Source organism: Aulostomus chinensis, chromosome 23 (assembly GCF_037954235.1).
Source record: "Aulostomus chinensis isolate RoL2024-O1b breed Wild chromosome 23, RoL_Achi_v1.0, whole genome shotgun sequence".
Classification (NCBI taxonomy): Eukaryota; Metazoa; Chordata; class Actinopteri; order Syngnathiformes; family Aulostomidae; genus Aulostomus; species Aulostomus chinensis.
The window spans coordinates 20,207,381-20,228,006 of record NC_141342.1 but is presented as its reverse complement, the minus strand read 5'-3'; the positions used below and the strand labels follow the sequence as shown (position 1 = coordinate 20,228,006).

The 20,626-nt window shown below is 47.5% G+C and overlaps 1 long non-coding RNA gene across 1 annotated transcript; it reads left to right on the top strand.

Annotated features, from left to right (window-relative positions):
• The first annotated feature begins 1,545 nt into the window (after positions 1-1,545).
• On the top strand, positions 1,546-15,569 carry LOC147239997 (uncharacterized). Its single transcript, XR_015111447.1, has 5 exons — positions 1,546-1,617; positions 1,734-1,819; positions 8,866-8,946; positions 9,187-9,308; positions 15,311-15,569. It is a non-coding gene; the product is annotated as an uncharacterized LOC147239997 (long non-coding RNA).
• Positions 15,570-20,626: the final 5,057 nt, after the last annotated feature.

The window sequence follows — 20,626 nt, the reverse complement described above, 5'->3', positions numbered from 1 at the left end:
ATGCTATGTTTGCTCAGAAAAACAATTTCCATATTAAATCCTTAAAATGCCACCTACTGCTCAGCCTCATTAGAAATTCTAGATGATATGAATATACGAAGAACAAAGACAAACATGGTTTTTGCTTGGAGGGGGACTTTAAATGTCCAGGTCCCCAAACAGCCATTTTCCCAAAATAACTTTATACCCAAAATACTCTCCTGACATTCCAAAAGTCCAACACGTCCCTGTTGACAAGGGACGTCCACGACTTCTACGACGATGCTGGAAAAGTCAAACCTGAGGACTCGTTTTTTTTTTTTTTTTTTTTTGCAGCGACACAATTTTACCTCTCCGGTGGAATAAAAAACCCAGTTATGATGCAAAACATTTAACTGGTGTGAGCTCATTAAGAGAGTCATTTACTCCCACACAGCTGCGAAAACACCCGCCTGATAATACGTCCTTGTGTGGGCCACCGGAGAGCCGTTCACATTTGAGAGGAAATATCCAAGTCCCTGTTTTTTATTCCAGCTCTGGGATGAGGATCTGCTCCACAGTCGTCGTTCTTCAAGTCGTAGCTATTCTCTAATGGGGCTCCTCTATTATCATGTAACGAGGTGAAGTGAGGAAAAAAGAAACTTTCATTCTCGAGGCGTCACTGGTCACATGGCCACTTTGGCCACTCTGGGGACCCATAGTCCCTCACAAGAACCTGAAGCTGTTCATTTGTGCCTTTCAAGGTTGAAACCGCCACCGAAGTAAATTTGTGTTGCAGCAACAACAATCCAGAGGATTCCCATAATTCAGGAACTAAATTAACCAAACATTTCAGAAGAATAAGCCTTGATGACTGAGAAAACCTGGAAGACTGTACCCCATCGCCAGTTTGGGTGGCAGCTAGCATGAGTTAGCATCGTTGAATGTCTGCTAAGTCAGTGAGTTTTCAGTTAAATGCCTGAAATAAAGTCGGTGGCTCGCACAAGCTTGATATATTGAAATATTTTGTTCTGCAACATAGAAATACATCATTATATTGAAAACGTTTTGCTTTTTTTTTTATCAGCAGCTGCTTATAAGCGGCTCAATGAGACCGAAGAGGTTGTGTGAAGCTAGCTAGCAGTAGTTGCTTCATAGCGTAACGTTAGCTTTGTACTTCCAGCAATTACATTTACACTTCAGAAATCATCAGAGTGGTGTTCGCTCATGAAGATGATCTTGATTAATTCAACATGTCAGTCTCATTTTTCCAGTTTAACATCCCGCTGGGTTTTGGTGGAGGGGACCAGGGCGATGCCAACTTCTGGTTTGGCCTAAAAAAAAAAGATTATTATTTAGTAGTACAGCAATTTCAGGTCTAGAAAACACTAGCATGTGGCCCACATATTATTAGACTGGGGACATGTTTATTTTATTGAGGGAGTGAGCGACAGTGCGGCAGGAGGGGTTCAGTCCTGAGAGACTTACTGCCGCCAAAAGTAAAAAAAAAAACAACTTGTGAATTGGCAGCGCTGGATTCTTTTAATGACTATTCAGCATTGTGTTTTTGGCACTGTTGGTCAGATACAACAAGACATCTGAGAGCAAGAAAAGTGGTGGAAATGAATTTATTTTCTGAGCTTTTATAAAGAAAAACAAGTGAGCAATTACTCCACAACAGAGTGGGCAGGTTAATGGATGCAGCCATAATGCGGCGTCTCAAAGACGTCCTTGTATTTATGGTTTAAAAAAGATCTTGTTTGTCCTCTTAAAAGCATCCAGCAGGTGAGAATAACATCAACAGACCTCTCGCTCAAAACCGCCGATCACCGTCTGCTTCTGTCAGGCGGTCAGAAAACACGTGAGTCAAAGAGCAATGTCTTCTGTGTTTCTACCTGTTAACTGTTTTTCACTGTAGGAATTTTCTTCCCCTGCTGATGGTGTTGTCAGTAGCTGCTGCTTAACTGGTCTGAGGCCATTACTTGTCTTCCAAGTACTGAAAAATCGATGTCTTAAGTTCACAAAGACATTTTCTCCGCCTGAATCTCTTCTTTCTGGTTTCGGGATGCAGGACGAGCCCGTCGTGTGAGCTAATGGCACCCGGCGGCTAACAACAGCAAAAATGTCAGTTTACACACTCTCCGATGCATCACCTGGCGTAATCCATGTCTTCTTTATTCAGCCGTAATCCACAAACGCTTTGATTTGAGCTAAAAAACAACTAGAACTCTTCCGGTTCAGAGTTCATTCGCTGTAGAGCTGAGCGTCGTCAGCTGGAGCATTCAGTTGGATCAATTCAGCGTTTGTAACGTTTGCTTGTGATTAATGGGTGATGAACGCATCAAAGCAATGCCGAATGAACCCCATGCTGATGCTGATTAGTACAAAAACATGAGTGAATACTGAAGCACTTCTTTCCACAAGAGGACAAGTGAACATCTTTTAAAATGATCGTTTTCCCTATGGAATTTGGAGTTGGTGAGCGAAAGCCTGACATGGTGTTGTTGTGTCAGCCTATCTGAGTTGGCCCAGCCTGAATGCAAACGTCTTGTCTTCCATGATAATTTCATTGAAATGTTTTGTCCATGTTTTCTACTCGGGGGATGTTCGGCCCTTCTGCTGCTGCCGTCTGACGTTCGCTGTCACACACAAACATGCGAATCTTTGACAAAAACGGTTTCCGAGTGAAAAATGGATGGATTCATGTCCGCCAGGGAAGAAGATAAATCAGCGTTTAATGCCGTAAAACAGCGACGCTCCAGTACATCTGTCAGAGTTTCCTCACTGTAAATTTCCCCGCGAATGTGGCGAGGATGGAGGGGACGCAAAGGAGAGGCAGGACACGGAGGAAATACATCAGCGTCTGTCATCCGACCGATGGCTGCTGCTACATGGGCAAACAAGATGTCTGCCATAAATTTGACAGACAGTGGAGGTGCGACGGCACATAAAGATGGGAGCAGACAGGCTGTTTCAGCACTCGTAAAAGTGGAGGAAAGTTAGAAAAACCATAAAGCGAGGAGCCCTCCTCAGGATGAAGAGGAGCGGCGCTGTACGCTCACTCCCTCGCAACGCTGACAGACTCACACCCACGAACGATAAACTCGCTGGCGATAAAGAACACAGGACGAAACCGCTTTCATCAGCACGTCATAGCAACGCTAACATGCAGCGTGTGTCCCCAGCAGCTTCTGTGTCATGTGACCCTGACAATTGCTAGTCCGGACACGCCCCTTTTTGTTGCGTTCCACTGCTTCATATGTTTTACGTCAAAATTTTCAAGTAAAATTCAGCATTTTTCTTCAGTAGGTGACATTATTAATCAGACAAACAGGATCTTCTTTTTGGAACCTTTATGATTGAAAAGGTTGTTCTTCCTGTCATGTGATCACAGACAGCCCATAGGACTCCTGTGAATATTTGAAATCAAATACTGCATTTTTTTTTTTTGTTTCTCAGGGTTTTATTCCAGCATTGATCGATGTCAGCAGCGCGTTCTCGTTCAGAGGCATTTAACCGCTGCTGATGTTGAGGTTATTTATCCGTTAGCGAGTGTCTAATGACCTCTGGAAAGGTCAGCTGATCCGGCTCGGTGGTGACCAACAGAATGGGATCGCAGGTTCAGTTTCTCCTCTTGGGGGTGGGCCGCTCCCTCCCTGAGCTCCCGTGCCGTCTAGTGTGTTACGGGCTGTAACTTGCTACCCAGAAGCCTGGCGGGTGAAGGTTCTGGGAGGGGCTGATCCTGCACCTCTGAATATCCAGGAACGTTTGCTCCGCCACGGTCGACCGTCAGCTGAAGGTCGCGTACGTCTGCTCAGCTGGACCTGCGTGAACACACGCCAGGAGGTTCATTATTACTGTCAAGACAGCCTTGATGTTACCATGGGTCACCAGCTGGAGAGGGTGTGTGTGTGTGTGTGTGTGGGGGGGGGGGGTTATGTTCTTTCAGCAATGGCAGCTTAAGAGGAACGAAGACTTAGTTTGAGCTGATAAACAAAGGAGGAGATGAGATGTTACAGACTGTTCAGGACCTCTGGCACTCCAGCTGACTTTCCAAAAACAAAAGGTTTGTGTGAGTGTGTGTGTGTGTGTGTGTTTGTGCGTCTTATGTGTGACTTTGTGTTTTTTGTTTTTTTTTCCCCTAAATTTTTTCCTGTAACAACCTCCACTGGTGTGTTATTGGAAGTTGTGTGTGTTTCTTCCGTGTGTGTGTGTGTGTATTATGTTTGTGCTCTCATGCAGAATACTTCATTTAGCTGGAGAACTTCATTTAGCAGGCTGGAGCCTATAGAAGACATATTTCCTTCCACCCTCTCTCCCTCCTTGTCTCCAAGCTGAGCTACTGACCTGTAACACACACACACCCCTCATTCACTCACACACACACACTCACACCCCACATTCACTCACACACACACACCCCACATTCACTCACACACACATTCTCTCACACACACACACACACACACCCCACATTCACTCACACACACACACTCACACACCCCACATTCACTCACACACACACACCCCACATTCACTCACACACACATTCTCTCACACACACACACACACCACATTCACTCGCACACACACTCACTCTCACAGACACACTCCACATTCACCCACACTCACTCTCACACACACCCCCCACATTCACTCACACACACACTTTCTCACACACACACACGCACTCACTCTCACACACACACACACCCCACATTCACTCGCACACACACACCCCACATTCATTCACACACACACTCACTCTCACTGACACACTCCACGTTCACTCACACACACACACACACACACACACACACCATACACTCACTCTCACACACACACCCCACATTCACCCACACTCACTCTCACACACACCCCCCACATTCACTCACACACACCCCCCACATTCACTCACACACACACACACACACACACACACCCCACATTCACTCACACACCCACTCACTCACACACACACACACACACCCCACATTCACTCACACACACTCACACACACACCCCACATTCACAAACACACACACACACACACCCCACATTCACAAACACACCCACTCACTCACACACACACACACACCCCACATTCACTCACACACACACCCCACATTCACAAACACACCCACTCACTCACACACACACACACCCCACATTCACTCACACACACTCACACACACACACCCCACATTCACAAACACACACACACACACCCCACATTCACTCACACACCCACTCACTCACACACACACACACCCCACATTCACTCACACACACTCACACACACACCCCACATTCACAAACACACACACACACACACACCCCACATTCACAAACACACACCCCACATTCACAAACACACACACACACACACACACCCCACATTCACTCACACACACTCACACACTGTGTTTAATGAACTGCTCTGTTTAATTAAAAGGCAGTTCAGACTTCATCGATGAGCGACGAACTAATGACTTTCCTACATCGGTTCTGAAGCGACACCCAGGACTCATCAAAAAAGTCTTGTGTGTTACGCCATCAAGCGGCGGGCCACAGAGACGCCGAGCGAGACCTCTGTTTGTTTATAGCAGGAACTGTGAGGAACAGGAAACAAACAGGAAGTAGAGGAGGACGGCATCGTCGTGAGCCAAGGACGGAGTTCTGAGTGTTAACCTTCAATGAGAGAGAACACACGTCTGAACGCATGGCCGTTGATGGAGAGGAACTGATGTCACGTTGCCAACGACAACGGCACCTATTTCATCTACGTCAGGAGCATCACTGCTAGCGTGGTTGGCATGGCAACCAGAGCCGATGAGGACCTGAAGGGAATGTCCGGACCGAAGACCCCCCTCCCTGTTAGGACATGAGGCTCAGGCAGAGCGGCGTGCAGGTAGAGGTCAGAGGTCGGTCCGGCTGCTGACGTGGTGTTAATAATGCTGAACGCCGCTGCGGTGAGCTCGCTGAGCCATAGAAACAAAATAAGCTGAGGGGAAAAAACAGGGCTGAAGGCTCCAGAAACAGAAAGAGATGAAATATCTGCTTTGCTTTCAGACAGAAGCTTTGTTTCAGGCGTGAGTGTCAGAGGTGATGAGAGAGACAAATGAACAGGTTCCACGCCTCGCCCGGCGACTCAAGGTCACTTTTTCTTCTTCTGCGCCTGAATTAGAAAGGAGTCAACATCATACAAACACGCTAGTTCCTCCAGTACTTCCCTCATCGCCGCCGTCTACGACCCACCGGGAACGAGAGCAGGATCAGAAATTCCTCCCTCCTCATGTGAAACTTGCTTTACCAATTTTTTCCGTGTGTGTGTGTGTGTGTGTGTGTGTGACTGCGGCTTTAAAGCTTTAAATATGGCCCGTGGTGGTGTGTTTGAGGTGTGAATGAGGGGATTGTCCTGTGGCTCACTGATGGCGCGGCGGCAGGTTGAGAGATTCAAACTCAGCCAGAGGAGCTTCTGCTGTTCGCCTCGTCCCGGGTGAGCGTTCACGGAGCGAGCAGCTCCCAACGCCTGAGACCGAGGGACGTTCCAGGGACACAGGGATCGTTTTGTCCTCACCAAGCTAGCAGCGGTCCGTACTACTTCATTTCCTCAAAAAAATTAAGTGTAAAATAATAAATTGGGCGGCGCAGTGGTCAGCACCGTGGCCCCCCAGCAAGAAGGTTCCAAGTTCGAGCCCCGGCTGCAGCACGGGGTCTTTCTGGGTGAGTCTCCATGTTCTCCCTGTTCCTGCTGGGTTCTCTCTGGTACTCCAGCTTCCTCCACAGTCCAAAGACATCAAGAGGGACCAGGTTAATCCAGACTCTAAATTGACCGTAGGCGTGGCTGGGAGAGCCAATGGTTGTCTGTCTCTATGTGTTGGCCCTGCCATGGACTGGTGACCTGTGCTGGGGGAAGGCTGCTGGGATAGGCTCCACCCCCACCACCCTGAACAGGAGAAGAGGTAGAAAATGGAGGGATGGAAATAATAAAATGCTGGATCTTCTTCCTCGAGTGCATCAATGAACTGAAAACCTTTCGATTTACCAGACACCAAATACCAAAGGACGATGACGGGCCGCAGAACAGCGAAGACACAACAAAGAAGAACAAAACACACACACACTACGTTAGCAAAATCAAGCTAACAGGCTACGAGTGAGCTAAAATACAAGCTAACGCTACTTCTGCAGCTGTCCGCGATTGTTCCATGCAGACAGACGGGACTCGCCCCACATTCTTGATCATGGGATGTTTCTATCACCTTGGGGGGGGGGGGGGGGGGCGGCACGGACACTGTCTATATTTGAAATTACAGACAGCATGTCTGCGTGTGGGAACGAGGCATCACAGCGCGCACACACAATCAGCCACGCTGCTTCAAACCACATAGTTGCACACAAGATTAGAAACTCCTCACAGCTTCACACATGAATGCTCACCCTGCTTGTGTGTTCACTCAGCAGCAGCGCCGGCGCGACTCGGCAGAAGCGAAGGTTGGCTTCAAACACACGATGCGAGCGTTACAAGCCAGAGAACACATCTGCCCTGCAGTAACGCGCCGCTCCCACCTGGGCCGAAACATTCGCACGTCATGGGAAAACTCCAGCAACAGTAGCTTTTTGTGTTTCTGTCCTCCTCTTTCGTCCTCCTCTTCTCCGCTTTGTCTCCGCTGTGTCTGCTGGCGTGCAGATGATTCCCTCGCCCTGGGCTTTGTCTTCCTGCTGGATGAGAAGCATTAGCTAACTAGCTGTTGGTGATGTCTCTGGATGCACCAGGGAGCCGGGAGGAGCGAGCGCCCAGCATGTTAACGACTTCTGCAGAGTTTGGTAACTTCTGAGTTGGACCCCGCCTGAACTCCACCTTAAGCACATTAAAGTTTTAGACGAGGGTGAAACCTGAAGGCTGTGACGCCTAAAATACCGAGTAAATGATGAAGAAGCAGCAGTCATCAGATCGCACGCTGATGGCTCCCACACCGAGACGCTCACCAACGATCAGGAGCCCACAAACTGGCAGAAAAATGATCTGTTTCTGTGTTTTGTTGGGTTTTTTTTGTCCGTTTGCTTCCACTTGTCCTGCTTGTCCTGACCAGCTGTGGAAGCTCATCATTCTTGGGCCTCCGAGGCCACAGCGGAGGCTTTCAAGGTCGCTGTGATAAAAAACATTCCGAGCATCAGAATATTGAGAGAGGTTTGACAGAAGGAAGAGGTCGGTGCGAGCCTGTCCTCCTGTCCTCCCGCCGCCGCTTCATTCACCCCCCCGGGGTTTTCCAGCAGAATTAGACGGAAAAATCAGACAGATTTGAAAGTTTCCTAAACCAAGAAGCCTAAAATTTGATGAGACGATAAAGTTAATGTCAGTCCGATGAAGTTGCATTAACTTGAGTTTTGACCTGTGTTTTGGGGAAAAATTGGATAAAAATAAAAAATAAAAAGTTGTGTGGGGGCTAAAGTGTCATTTCTAATAAAAACCGTCAATTAAGTTCAAAGAGTTGTGGCTCAAAAATATTTAGAAGCCCGTGTTTGAGGCTTGTTTGAAAGAAAAGGTGAGACATCAAAATCTGCTGGTAAAATGAGGATAAGTTCTCAGGGCAGTGGTTGGCACAGTGGCCTTGCGGCACCGAGGTTCCTTGTTTGTAATCAGTTAGCGACTTCTAGCCGAATGTCAGCCGGGACTGGCCCACAACCGCCAGCTTATCACTTAAAGACGCTTGAATATACGATCAAAGTCGCCTCCACACTGATTCACACCCACAGACGGTTTATTCGCGTGTAGCTGCTTCGCCCAATGACTCCGGAAACGCATGCTGGTCAACGGCGTCCGGGCGGCCATGTTCTCCTTGGCAGCCACTGAACAAGTTCAAGTGTTTTTAACTTTAAAATGAGTTCCCGTGACGCTTTCAGGTGACTCATCTTTATGAAGAACCGCTACAAACCGTTCCAGGAGGGCGGCCGGATCGTTCCTGCCCACCTCAAGTCCTGCTGGTGAGTGTGGATTCATGGCTACACATGAAAGTTCCAGGTGAGCATCGTGCGGTTAAAACAGGCTTAACAACACGGCCCTTAAGTACACTTTCAAACGGCGAGGATCTGATGAAACCGCCTCTCATCCAGGAATAATCCACAGCATTGAGCCGAAGCAGACAGAGGCCCTGAAGAGGGGTTCCTTCTTCTTCTGCTTTCTCTTCTTCTTCTTCGCCCTCTGATGTTTTATTGGATGTGTAGTTGCTGTGATTACAGGCGGGATCGGTCGGGGGCGGAGGATCAAACACCCAGAGTCTTAAACCGGGATGAAGAGGTCAAGGTGGAGATAATTCCCAGCTACACACGAGCAGGCCGGGAGGAAGGTGAGGAAACGCGGAGGCGGAGGAACGTTTATTTTTAACTCCCGTCTTTATTGACTGAGTCCATTTTTCACTTCACTTTAAAGTCTCAAACAGTTACGACACCAGAAATCAAAGAAAGGAGGGATTTCTTTGATTTTTGTTTTTTGTAAGATGTAAAAATACCCCCCCCCCCCAAAAAAAAAACAAAACAATAAATCCAACATTTTCTCAGGCGTCCAAACGCTCTGCTGGGATGTTTCTCAAGATGAGAGACTTTTTTTTAAGTTTACTTGATTCAAATTATTTACTTTTTTGGGCTCAGACACCTTTATTTTACAGTGACTGGACAGGAAGTAAGGGGGGGGGGGGTAACGCACAGCAGGCATCCCTCTGCTGGGATTTGAACCAGGGTCAGGTGAGGGGGAGACCTGCGCTCTACCCACTCAACCACCTGAGCTGGTCCTTCAGACCAAACACTAAAGCAACCCTTCAGACTGTTGGTGTCAGCTTCAGCACAGAACTCTGCATCTTTAAGATAATCGTTATTTTTTTAGGTTTTTTTGGGGTCTTCTTTTTTTTTTTTTTTTTTAGAATAAAACCTCAAACCCAAACCTGCTGGTGGGATTTGAGGCTCGGGGTGTGAATCTTTAATAATCCTGGTTGTGAGTTATTTACGCGGCGCCGCCGGTGTCACAGCGTCACCGCTCGGTTGACTCTGTGGTTAAGAGGCAGTTTAACACGGTGTCTTGTTTGTTTAATGGCTCGTTTCAGTTGAAACCAACGTGTCGCTCGCTGTAATCACGCCGCGCTCCCCTCAGCTCGACCTCCAACACTCGCAACCGACGTGTCAGAACCCCAATTTCGGCTCCGTCTCGATCGTCGTTCTCAAACATGTGAAGGAGAGGCGCAGTTCATCATTCTCTCGGTAACCTGGAAGACCGTATCATTCCTGCTCGTCTGCAGGCCGACGGACGGCGGTGAAGGTGAGCTCATCTGGTTCACCTGCGCTCCCTCGTGAGTTCACAACCTCCACGCTGATTATTTATCGTCTCAGCACTGATGAGCCCCGATCAGCCCGCTGCCGTCCCCGTCCTCTTCTCATCCGCCAGACAGAACCAGACCAGGAATGGGGGTCCTGTTAGATCCAGGAACTCTTGTTCTTCGGGATCATTCTGGAAACAATGATGTGTTTTACGGCGGGTTCAGCCTCCTAGTCAGAATTGTTTGAGTAAAAAAAAAAAAAAAAATCAAGATCTGAACAAATCAATAACTGCCGTGTTTTTGTCTAAAGTTTCTTCATGGGTCTAGAAATTTATCCCCGAACCCAAAAAGACCTAGAAGTGTGGCACCTGGAAGCAGCCCGGGAGCCAAATGTCGGATACTGCACCGTGGTCGCATGCCCCCATGATGTGACCTCGACCTTTGACCGCCACGATGTTCCTCTGTTCATCCTTGCGTCCCCGCGGAGCCTCGTGGCAAATTTGGATAAATTCCCTCCGGGCGTTCCTGAGATAAAACACCAAAGAAGAAGGGGGGGATGTCGCCACGGAGACACACCTGACAATGATGACTCTAATCTGTGTGCGACGCGCCCAAAACAAAGATGGCAAGCAGTAAAAATCAGCAGCGGCGGGGGCTCTTAAATCTTTCCCTCTTGTTTTTACGCTCACCGCTGCTGACTTTTACGGTCGCTCTGATGGAAAGACGGCGGCCAAGATTGCCTTCATGATTGGCTGCAGCTGCTTCAGCACACACACACACGCGCGCACGCATATATGAAATAAACATGCACGCAACTTCCAATAACACACCAGTGGAGGTTGTCATGGGAAAAATTCAGGCCAAAAAAAACCCCAAAACATGTCAGACATTGTCACACACACACACACACACACACACACACACACACACACACTCACTCACTCCAGCAGACACATACATAAAGATGTGATTGGATTTACAAGGATGCAGTCAACCTCCCTGCAGTGATGGCTGACCCCCCCCCCCCCCCCCCCCCCACACACACACACACACACACTCTACCGGTGCTGCACTGTAAACTGGAAGTCTGCTTGGATAAACAGATCACACGCTGGGAGTGTAAATGGTTAATTAATCAATTCAGTTCCTCCGCGGTGGAAGTTTGTGGCAAATTTGGGCAAAGACGATCCGGAGCTGTCGCGCTGATGAAAAACGCTTTTACAGGCGGAAAACCTGAAAACGCAGCGACTCCGGCCCCTGAGTCTCACCGGCGCTGACGACCAGAAGAATGACAAAAATAATCAATTATAACAACAAATAGTCCTCAGTCTTGGACAACCGGAGTGAAACCTTCGTCCGTCCTGAGTTCTGCCTCCCTCTGGCATTTCCATTCCCCGATCGCTCCTCTCCAGCGCCACCGCAGGCCTCGTGTCCTCACCTGAGACGTTCAGCGGGTCAATCATCGCAGGCACAAATGAGACGAGCTGGCGTGGGCCAACGTTCCTAGCGGGTGTCTGGCCTCATCCAGGGAACCACATGAAACTTTCAAAATCAATTTCCGACACACGGAGCGAACGAGAAGCCGCCTCCTCAAGCTGCGTTGAGCGGTGATGACTGGCGCCGACGGCAGCCATCTAAATGTAAATCTCATCTAAAGTGCAGACTTTTTTCCCCGCATTTCACACCAGGTCAGAGGAGGACGAACCAAATCACACGAACAGCACCAACATGTTGCGTTCACTTCGAGCACATCTGTCCTCTAACAATTCACACACTTGAAAACGTGGCCTCAAACGTCACTTCGCGCTGGGATGTTCTTTTCCTCGCGCCCGTGAGGGAGCGGTGTTCCGCTCGTCCGTCACCAGTGGGAGTTTCTTCAAACTGTGATGAAACATCTGGAGGAGTTTCAGGTTGAAACCGGGAGGATTAAAGGGGGCGAAGGCCACTGTCACTTCGTTTAAATCCCAAAGCTCTGGAACATCTTGATGGAGGAAAGTCCGCTGGGAAGCGCGGATGAACTGACAAACGTAAAAAAAAGAATTTGACGGTCAAAAGTTGCCGTCATCTCACATCAACACGGTATCCCAGGAACGTCCTCGGGAAAGGTCCTCGTGTATAGTTCAAACTTCCACTGGGATTCTAGGATGACCTTTGGTGGTCGAAAGGTCAAGGTCATCTCACACGCTTGTGATCTCTGTCCCCTTTTTCTCACCCGCTATCTCTGGGACACCTTGAAGGTTTTTGTCAAATTTTGCAACGGATGTCCACTGGGACTCGGGGATGAACGGCCAACAGTTTTGGTGGTCAAAGGTCACCGTCACCCCTCTGGAACATCTTTAGGGAATCTCTTCAAACACGCCACTGAAGTCCAGTTGGCTAAACGAACAAGATTTAGATGGTCAAAGGTCAAGGACGGTCCGAACATCCACTGGGACTCGAGGATGACCAAAGGTCAAGGTCACTGGCACCTCCTATGCGTGTGATATCCGTCCCGGCTTTGTTCAGCTTTTATCCCTGCGACACCTCGTGGGAATTCCTCCAAATTTGCCACAAACATCATCTGGGACTCAACGATGACCTGGAAACATTTCGGTGGTCAAAGGTCACTGCGACAGGCGCCTGACACGGAGGAATTCGGCAGTGTTTGTACTTTATTTCCTGTTTTGACGGAGGGAGACATTCCCGTTGACGCCCTGAAACTTTCAGGCCTCTTGGTGCTCTAATTGCTCCGGCCGCCCGCTTGTCCTCCATGCCACTAAGTCAACGTTCCGCTGATTCGGCTCATTTGCGCCGCGGACGACAACATGCAGAATATCAAACTTGTCAGCAACGTTTCAGCAGCATTTATTTGTAATGAGCGGCGGCAACTGCCGAGCGCAGGTCATTAAAATCATATTTATTCAATAATTGTCGGGCCACGCTGAAGATACGTGCTGCTGCCGGAACCACCGGCCTCCTTTAATGAACTCCACGGCTTTACGGACCTCACAATCAGAATAATGATGGCTTAACGGGATTCATTAAAAATGCATTTATTCTCCTGCATGCCACACATACCTGAGAACGGGGAGGCCCCGGGTGGAGCGCGCCGGCGGTGATGACCACGATTTGTCAGTTGCTATCCCAGACGACAGCTCTGCTTTTGGCTCGCTGGGGATAAAGAAGATAATTTTCCAATAACAACAGATTCAGAAAATCAGTTTACATGATGATATAATGTTTTATAATGAACGGCTGGTGGCGGTGCAGCAGCAGATCAGCAGAGAAACTACATTTCCCAGAAGCCTCTGAGCATCATTTGAGAGGATGAGCAGACAGGAATGTTCCTAAGAGGAGGAAAGCAAATCGATGCATTTTTTAAAATGATTTTATTGCCTCAAATTATCCGGATAAAAAGAAACTAATAAATCATGAGGGATTGTATTGAGTTCCCATGGCAACTCCTCGTCTCCACCGTCAACATGGTGGCTGAAGATGGACGAGGCGTCTACTGATACGTACGGAGATCAGGATGTCGTGATTACGAGATAAGCTGCCTAATTTTTTTCCCCCCAGTAACTGCAATGTGCTTCCATAGATGCGGAAGTCATCTAATTTATCTGATCTTTCTGTGGACATGATTTAAGTGGCCACTAGGGGGCAACAGCCGTTCAGAGGGAGCAGAGAATTTGGACTTCCTGGTGGAGGAATCATGATCCTTGCTTCCATCACCACCACCATCATCATCACCCAATTTAAACATGAGCTCGTTACATCAGATAACTTCACCACCGTGACAAGTGCAGCTGTCAACGAACCAGTATTTAAGCCACACCCACCAGACGTAGCCGCCATGCTCAGTTCAGCGTGCTTTTATTTTGAAGGTGGGTTTATCCTGGACAGTGTTGGTGCTGAAGCTGCGAGCTGAGATTTGTGCGTGAGAGTAGGGGGATTACGCCTGACTGTGTGTGTGTGTGTGTGTGTGTGTGTGTGAGAGAGAGAGAGAGAGAGAGAGAGACCCACAGGAATTGTCTTTTTTTTTTAATCTGCAGCAGCAGGAAGCAGCAGGATGAAAAACTCCAGTCTGGAGAATTCAAGCAGGAAGGGAATTAATCAGTGAGGATGTCGGGGGAACTTTACTACACGTACCTGTTCACATGCTCTTGCTCACACACACACACACACACACACACACACACACACACACAGTTGGAGGCTCAGCTGCCTGTCAGGAGGGATCCAACTGTAATTGAGTGCAACTCAGCTGCTGCAGGTTCATTCAAAGTCTAAACAGTGAAGCTACTGTGTGTGTGTGTGTGTGTGTGTGTGTGTATTTGTGTGGTGATGCTCAACAACCACAGAAGAAGAATCAACCAACAAGCTGTTTGTTTCAGCGCCTGTTGTCTCTCAGCCTCACGATTTACACGTCAGTTTACTTCCTTGTTGAATCTTTGTGTCTTCTGAGCAGGAGACCTCCGTCTCGCGTTCTCAGGAGGGTTTTAACTTTTTATTTGTTGATTGTTTTCAAGTTTCACCTATAAAATGACAGAAAATACCTAAATATGGAGACACATATCCACATTTCCTTCAGAACACCGACTATAAAGTGTCATTTTTTTAGATGACAAGGCGACAGACCGTCTCCCTGTTGGTGCTGAACCGTCAGTCTGGCTTCTCTGCAGGCGACTGGTTTGTCACAGAAAAGTAAAGACATTTATGTGAAATAATTTTAGCTTTAAATTTTCATGTTCAAAGTAAAACTTCAGTTTCTCACCTTTTTTGAAAGTTCTTGCACAAAATATGTGCTACGTTTCCTCCGTCAGGAAAAAAAATAACGAAATCATCGAAATCAAATTTAAAAATTGGCACATTAAAAAAAAAAGTTTAAATTATATATTTAAATGTGTCTGAAAATCAAGTGTTCAGACGGAGCTGAAAAAGCTGTAAATGGTTCAAAACACTGTGCAGGACTTTTATGCTGTAAAGAAAAAGAATAAAACAAGACGGAAAGCAGAAAAGAGCACAAACTCAAGTTCGGTGTTGATTGTTTCTTTTTATTTCAGCGTTCGGCTTCTCAGCAGCATCAGAGACATTTCAGCCAATGACAACGGAGGATCGTGAACATGGACCAATGAGGCGGCGGCAGCAGGCGACATCGGGTCATTCATACACACGTCAGGCGTTTGGAAATATTCATCAACAAATGTGAATTCAACTGAGTTCCTGTTCAGATGAAACAACCTAATTGTTGTTAATTTAAAATCTAAAATCAAACATTTTTTTCCAAGTTTGCTTTCATATGTGACCTGTCAATCACTTTAATGGCGGCGACACTCAGAGTGCAAAATTTGTACAATGTTGTTTTCTTGGATTAAATTTGATTCGGGAAAAAAAAAAAACCCAAAAGGTTGTTTGTTGATTAACTGATTGATCAAAAATTTTAAAGTGGAAAGAAAATGGCTGACAAATACTTACGCGTCCCCGTAAACCACGTCAGCGGGAACACGTGTGGGAACCTGAAACTGTTCTTTTCTTTATTGACTTAAATCTGATTTTCCTGCTGCGACGCGTCCAGTTTCAAAATGACTTCAGTTTTTGTTTCCGTGCATCACGTTTTCTTCGTCTTCATGACGCAGGTTTAAAGCAGCTATGATGAACCTTTAGGTGCGTGTTGACTTTGGCGCCCCCTCTGGTCAAATGCTGCCATGCTTCGACCGGCCGGGTGCGCCGCGTGCATTTGTTTCGGAAGCAGCGTACTTGATTTGCAGAGTATTATTGGTGAAGATGAAAGACACTAGAACGCACTAATATGATGACGGTGCAACGTCGTAGCTAGTAAACGTCGCGAGGCCACAATCACCAGCTCAGCCGCGGTTGCGATAATTAGCAAGAATCTGAAAACAGACGAGAGGGGCTTTGGAGAAATGTTGACTCCATCGGGGGGTGATGATGTCATCAGCACGTATAGGTCATAGGGCGGTCCTAGGAGCTGCTTCAATGACAGTCACAAGTAGCAACAGGCACAAAATCAGGTTCATGAAATTCAGTTTATTTGTCGGTACTCTGTGTGCCGTATGCTAGCTTAAAAGCTAATTTAGCAACTTCACCATTTTTGTGTCCGGTGATTCAATGGCATAAAATGAGCACGGTTCTCTGACGTTAAACATCCTGGATTTGCGTGTCAATTTCAAGCAGCGTTGTTTGTTCACAAGTTGGATTTCATAAAAATAAAAAAAGAAAAGGCTGTCTTTTCCCTCTCTGAGCCGACGGAAGCCGCGTCTTATTATGACTTTTTAAAGTGCGTTTTCAGACTGAGGCGCTTTACAAGCTTCAGTGTTAATAAGAATAATTACTTACAGCAGATAAGACTTTGTACAGTTTGACACATAAATAAGAGTTCAAACTCCAGTTATTGCACACAAATGAAATCAAGCCAAAAAAAAAAACAAAAAAACAGCAGGTGACACAGGAAGTGGCAGGGTGAGCATAAATACTTCCAAGTTTTCAAAATAAAAGTGTTTCCCTAGGCGACACAGACGCACAGCAGTGATATATTGTGCTACAGAGTTCAGATATGAGTCCATTAATAAGTTGTGGGAACACAACATGAGAACAGTGTTACATACAAGTTAATAGCCACGAGGAACCGGCTGGCAGCAGCAGGTTCTCGCCAGCCAAACACGGAGGCCTCCTGTAGATTCTCAAATAAAAGCCTGAGTTTTTCTCTCTGCTTCTTTTACACACGCCGTCACGACTCTGCTGCAGTTTGCTACTTCTTCTTCTTTTTTTTCCCTTCCTCTCACATGAATCCCAAACCTGTACTACTTGTACAGAAATTTCACATTAAAAGTTGAGTTGAGCTTCGCAACTGCGCGCTGCAGTGACGCCGACCGTGACAGCGGCTGTCATCACAGGGTGGTAAAGCAAAAGAAACAAAACGCCCCGCCGCCAACTAGTGTTTGGGGAGCGTAACTGCGACGCAGCGGTAGAAGCAAAGATAAAACGCTCTGGCCGACTTCGGGCACGTGGGTGGGCTGCGGGCTTTAAAGGGAAAGGGCTTTTAATGTGAAATCTCTTCAAGCGTTAAACTGACAGCAGTTTTAAGGTGGACAGATTAATTAGAGAGAGAGAACAATATTCCACTGTTTATTTTTGATTAAATCACCAACAACGCTTGTTTTTTTATCTATTTATTTTTTTAGAACTTTATTCCAACGCTTTGTCATTTCATCCTTTCATCATCGTTTCAGAACTTTCATCGATGTTTGCGACCGTTTCAGATCTCTACCAGAGGGACAGCAGCAGCAGCAGCAGCAGTTTTGGAGGCACAGCAACCGAGCTTCAAGTTTTCAACCGACGCTTCAGGGAAAAAGGAGCGTGTTATTCCAGCGGAGGACTGATGGACGTCAACCACTCGGAGCTTGACATCAGTCAAACTAACGAGCTTCCGGTGGACGAGCTGAGAAACAGGACGCCTCCTGTCCCGGTCGTTATTCAAGGAGACGACATGAAGCTCAATCAATCAATCAATCAAAGCACCGCAACCGACAGCTCAGGAGGGGACAGACCGGACTGCTCCCACTCCTGCGCGATCGTTGATGCAATTTTAAAAACAAAACTGCGACAACTAGCATGCACGAAGACTGCGCTTTGTGGGGTCACAGTGAACGCTGTCCATCAAAGTCCTCCAGTCTTCGTGAAAATGTTTTTAAAGTAATCACAGTGACAGGTTTGTGTCTTCACACCAAGATCAAGTTGTTGTAAAGCTCAGATCCCCACCAGGAGACGTTCCGGACGCGGTTCTCTCACTTTAAATTTTACCTTTGGCGATGAAGTCACCACCACTGATCACCAGATTGGGGCCAAAACACAGACCTGCAGGTTCCCTGGCGCGTGCTCCCTCGTCTGTCGTTGCCACGGAGAACACGGCGGCTTTCTAGGGTGTTTTTTTTTTTTTTTAATGTTGAAAATTGTACAACATTAAAAAGTGGCAATCCAAGTTAGTTTGACTTCACAATACTAAAGTTGACAGTCAAACTCGGTCCGACTGAGTGTTTACACCAGACGTTTTTGTTATTGTTCCTATTGGAATTATTTTTCCAGCGACTGCGACGGCAGGCTGAGCTGAAAAACCTTCCTCAAGCGAGTTTCTCCATTTTTACCTCGAGGGAGCTGAGAGACTAGAGAGGGAGGAGGAGCGAAGGGTGAACGCTCGTCTCCACTCGGAGTGTTTCAAGTGTTTCCCGCTCCTGGTGGGAATCAAACCCTAAACGTCCTGTCGGAGTATAAACACTTGAACAAGCGGTTTTCTTTCATTTCACGAGAAACTACAGCAAAAAAGAAGAAAAAAAATGGAAAGACATGAAAGATGGAAAGAAGCCTTGAGACGAGTGGGACAGGAGGATCTCGGGATCTTCATTATTTCTCCGATGAACGATGTTCCGCAGCATAATGAACATCTCTGACCTTGTTTTCAAGGGCAGATTTATTCACGCTCTCATTTTAAATTGATGATCCTCGTTTCTGTCTTTCTAACCTTTTCATTGTCACTCATTTGATTGTGTTTGGTGGCGGCGGCGGCCAGGACCAGACACACCTCTGCGTAGGGTGTATGGTGTTGTGGTGATGAGTTTAAGCCGATTGCCTGAGAAACCCCCCCCGCTGAGTTTTGTGCCGCTCGCATGAATTAACGCTGCTCGGCGCCCCACTGGAAGCTAAAGGACAGATCTGAGGAAGACGAAGGGTTTCACGTTAGCGCCAACGTGACTCAGCATGCAGCCAGAAAATTAAAACAGATGTTTGGTTTAATTCCAAATCTTCCATTTCACCCTGCCGTCAGGGACACAGCGGGACTCTCTGTCCCTCCACTTCCAGGTTCTGAGGAAAGTGACCATGTCTGAAGCCAGGGTGGCGATGCCAGTTTAATCCTTTTAACATTTATCGTGATGTCCGCCCGGCTAATGAAGGCGGCGACGCACGTCTGGAAAATAAGTTCCAACATAATGATTTTTAATTAGTATTAATAGAAGTCAGGATGCTAATTTGATTAGAAAACTCACTCGGACTTCAATTGCGATGCAAGAGCTGACGCTCAGAGGAGAGCGGAGTTCCGCAGGAAGCCCTACACGCTCCACGTCCTTTTGGCGGAACGCCGATCTCAGAGGATGCATTTGTTACGTTTTAGCTGGATTAAAATGGTGGTAAAGAAAGCGAGGTGTGAGGGTTCTCTAACCCATCACATTATCCTCCCCCAACATCCTAAAACATTCAGAAAGAAGCTGCCCTAAAGTACATAAATATAAAGTCACAAACTGTCTCCCTCCAAGGAACTTTCAGCGCTTCCAACTCTGCTCTTCCATTTCGTTCGGAGGTGAGCGGCTGTTTTGTTGGAGGAGGGTATTAATTGGACGGTAGGTTGCTGGGAGGCAGATTAGTTCTTATTACTCTCCATGAATGAATCCCTGTTTGAGATGAAACGACCTCCAGAGCTAAGCTAGCTGGCGGCCAGCGGCCAGCCTGTAGAGCCGATGCCGGGGTGGGAATATTCATCAGGTAAATCCAGCGTCAGATTCAGCTAAGACGGTTAATCTGTTCCGATTTTAGTCCGCGGAGACTCCCCTGTGCTGGTGGAGGCTGCTGGGAACACACGCCGCTGCTTCATACGGATGATGAAGGTGATGGTGATGGAGAGCAACTGATCGGACCAGGAGGTGAGACAATGAAGGGGGGAGGGTGAGAAGAGAGGGATGGTGAAGAATCTATTAATATGGAGGGAAAGAAGCAAAACCTGGATGAGGAGCGGAAAATGAGAGAAGAGACAACGGCTATGTTAGAAGAGACGGCAACCATCAAGTATTGAAACTATTCTCTGATTAAGGGGCCGCCATACTGGACCGTAACCCTCAGCGATAACCAGATGAAGACAGAGAGTATTAAGAGCTCAGGGGTGAGATGGGTGGTTAAGGGTGGAGGCCAGGGGTGAGATGGGTGGTTAAGGGTGGAGGCCAGGGGTGAGATGGGTGGTTAAGGGTTGAGGCCAGGGGTGAGATGGGTGGTTAAGGGTGGAGGCCAGGGGTGAGATGGGTGGTTAAGGGTAGAGGCCAGGGGTGAGATGGGTGGTTAAGGGTGGAGGCCAGGGGTGAGATGGGTGGTTAAGGGTGGAGGCCAGGGGTGAGATGGGTGGTTAAGGGTTGAGGCCAGGGGTGAGATGGGTGGTTAAGGGTAGAGGCCAGGGGTGAGATGGGTGGTTAAGGGTGGAGGCCAGGGGTGAGATGGGTGGTTAAGGGTGGAGGCCAGGGGTGAGATGGGTGGTTAAGGGTGGAGGCCAGGGGTGAGATGGGTGGTTAAGGGTGGAGGCCAGGGGTGAGATGGGTGGTTAA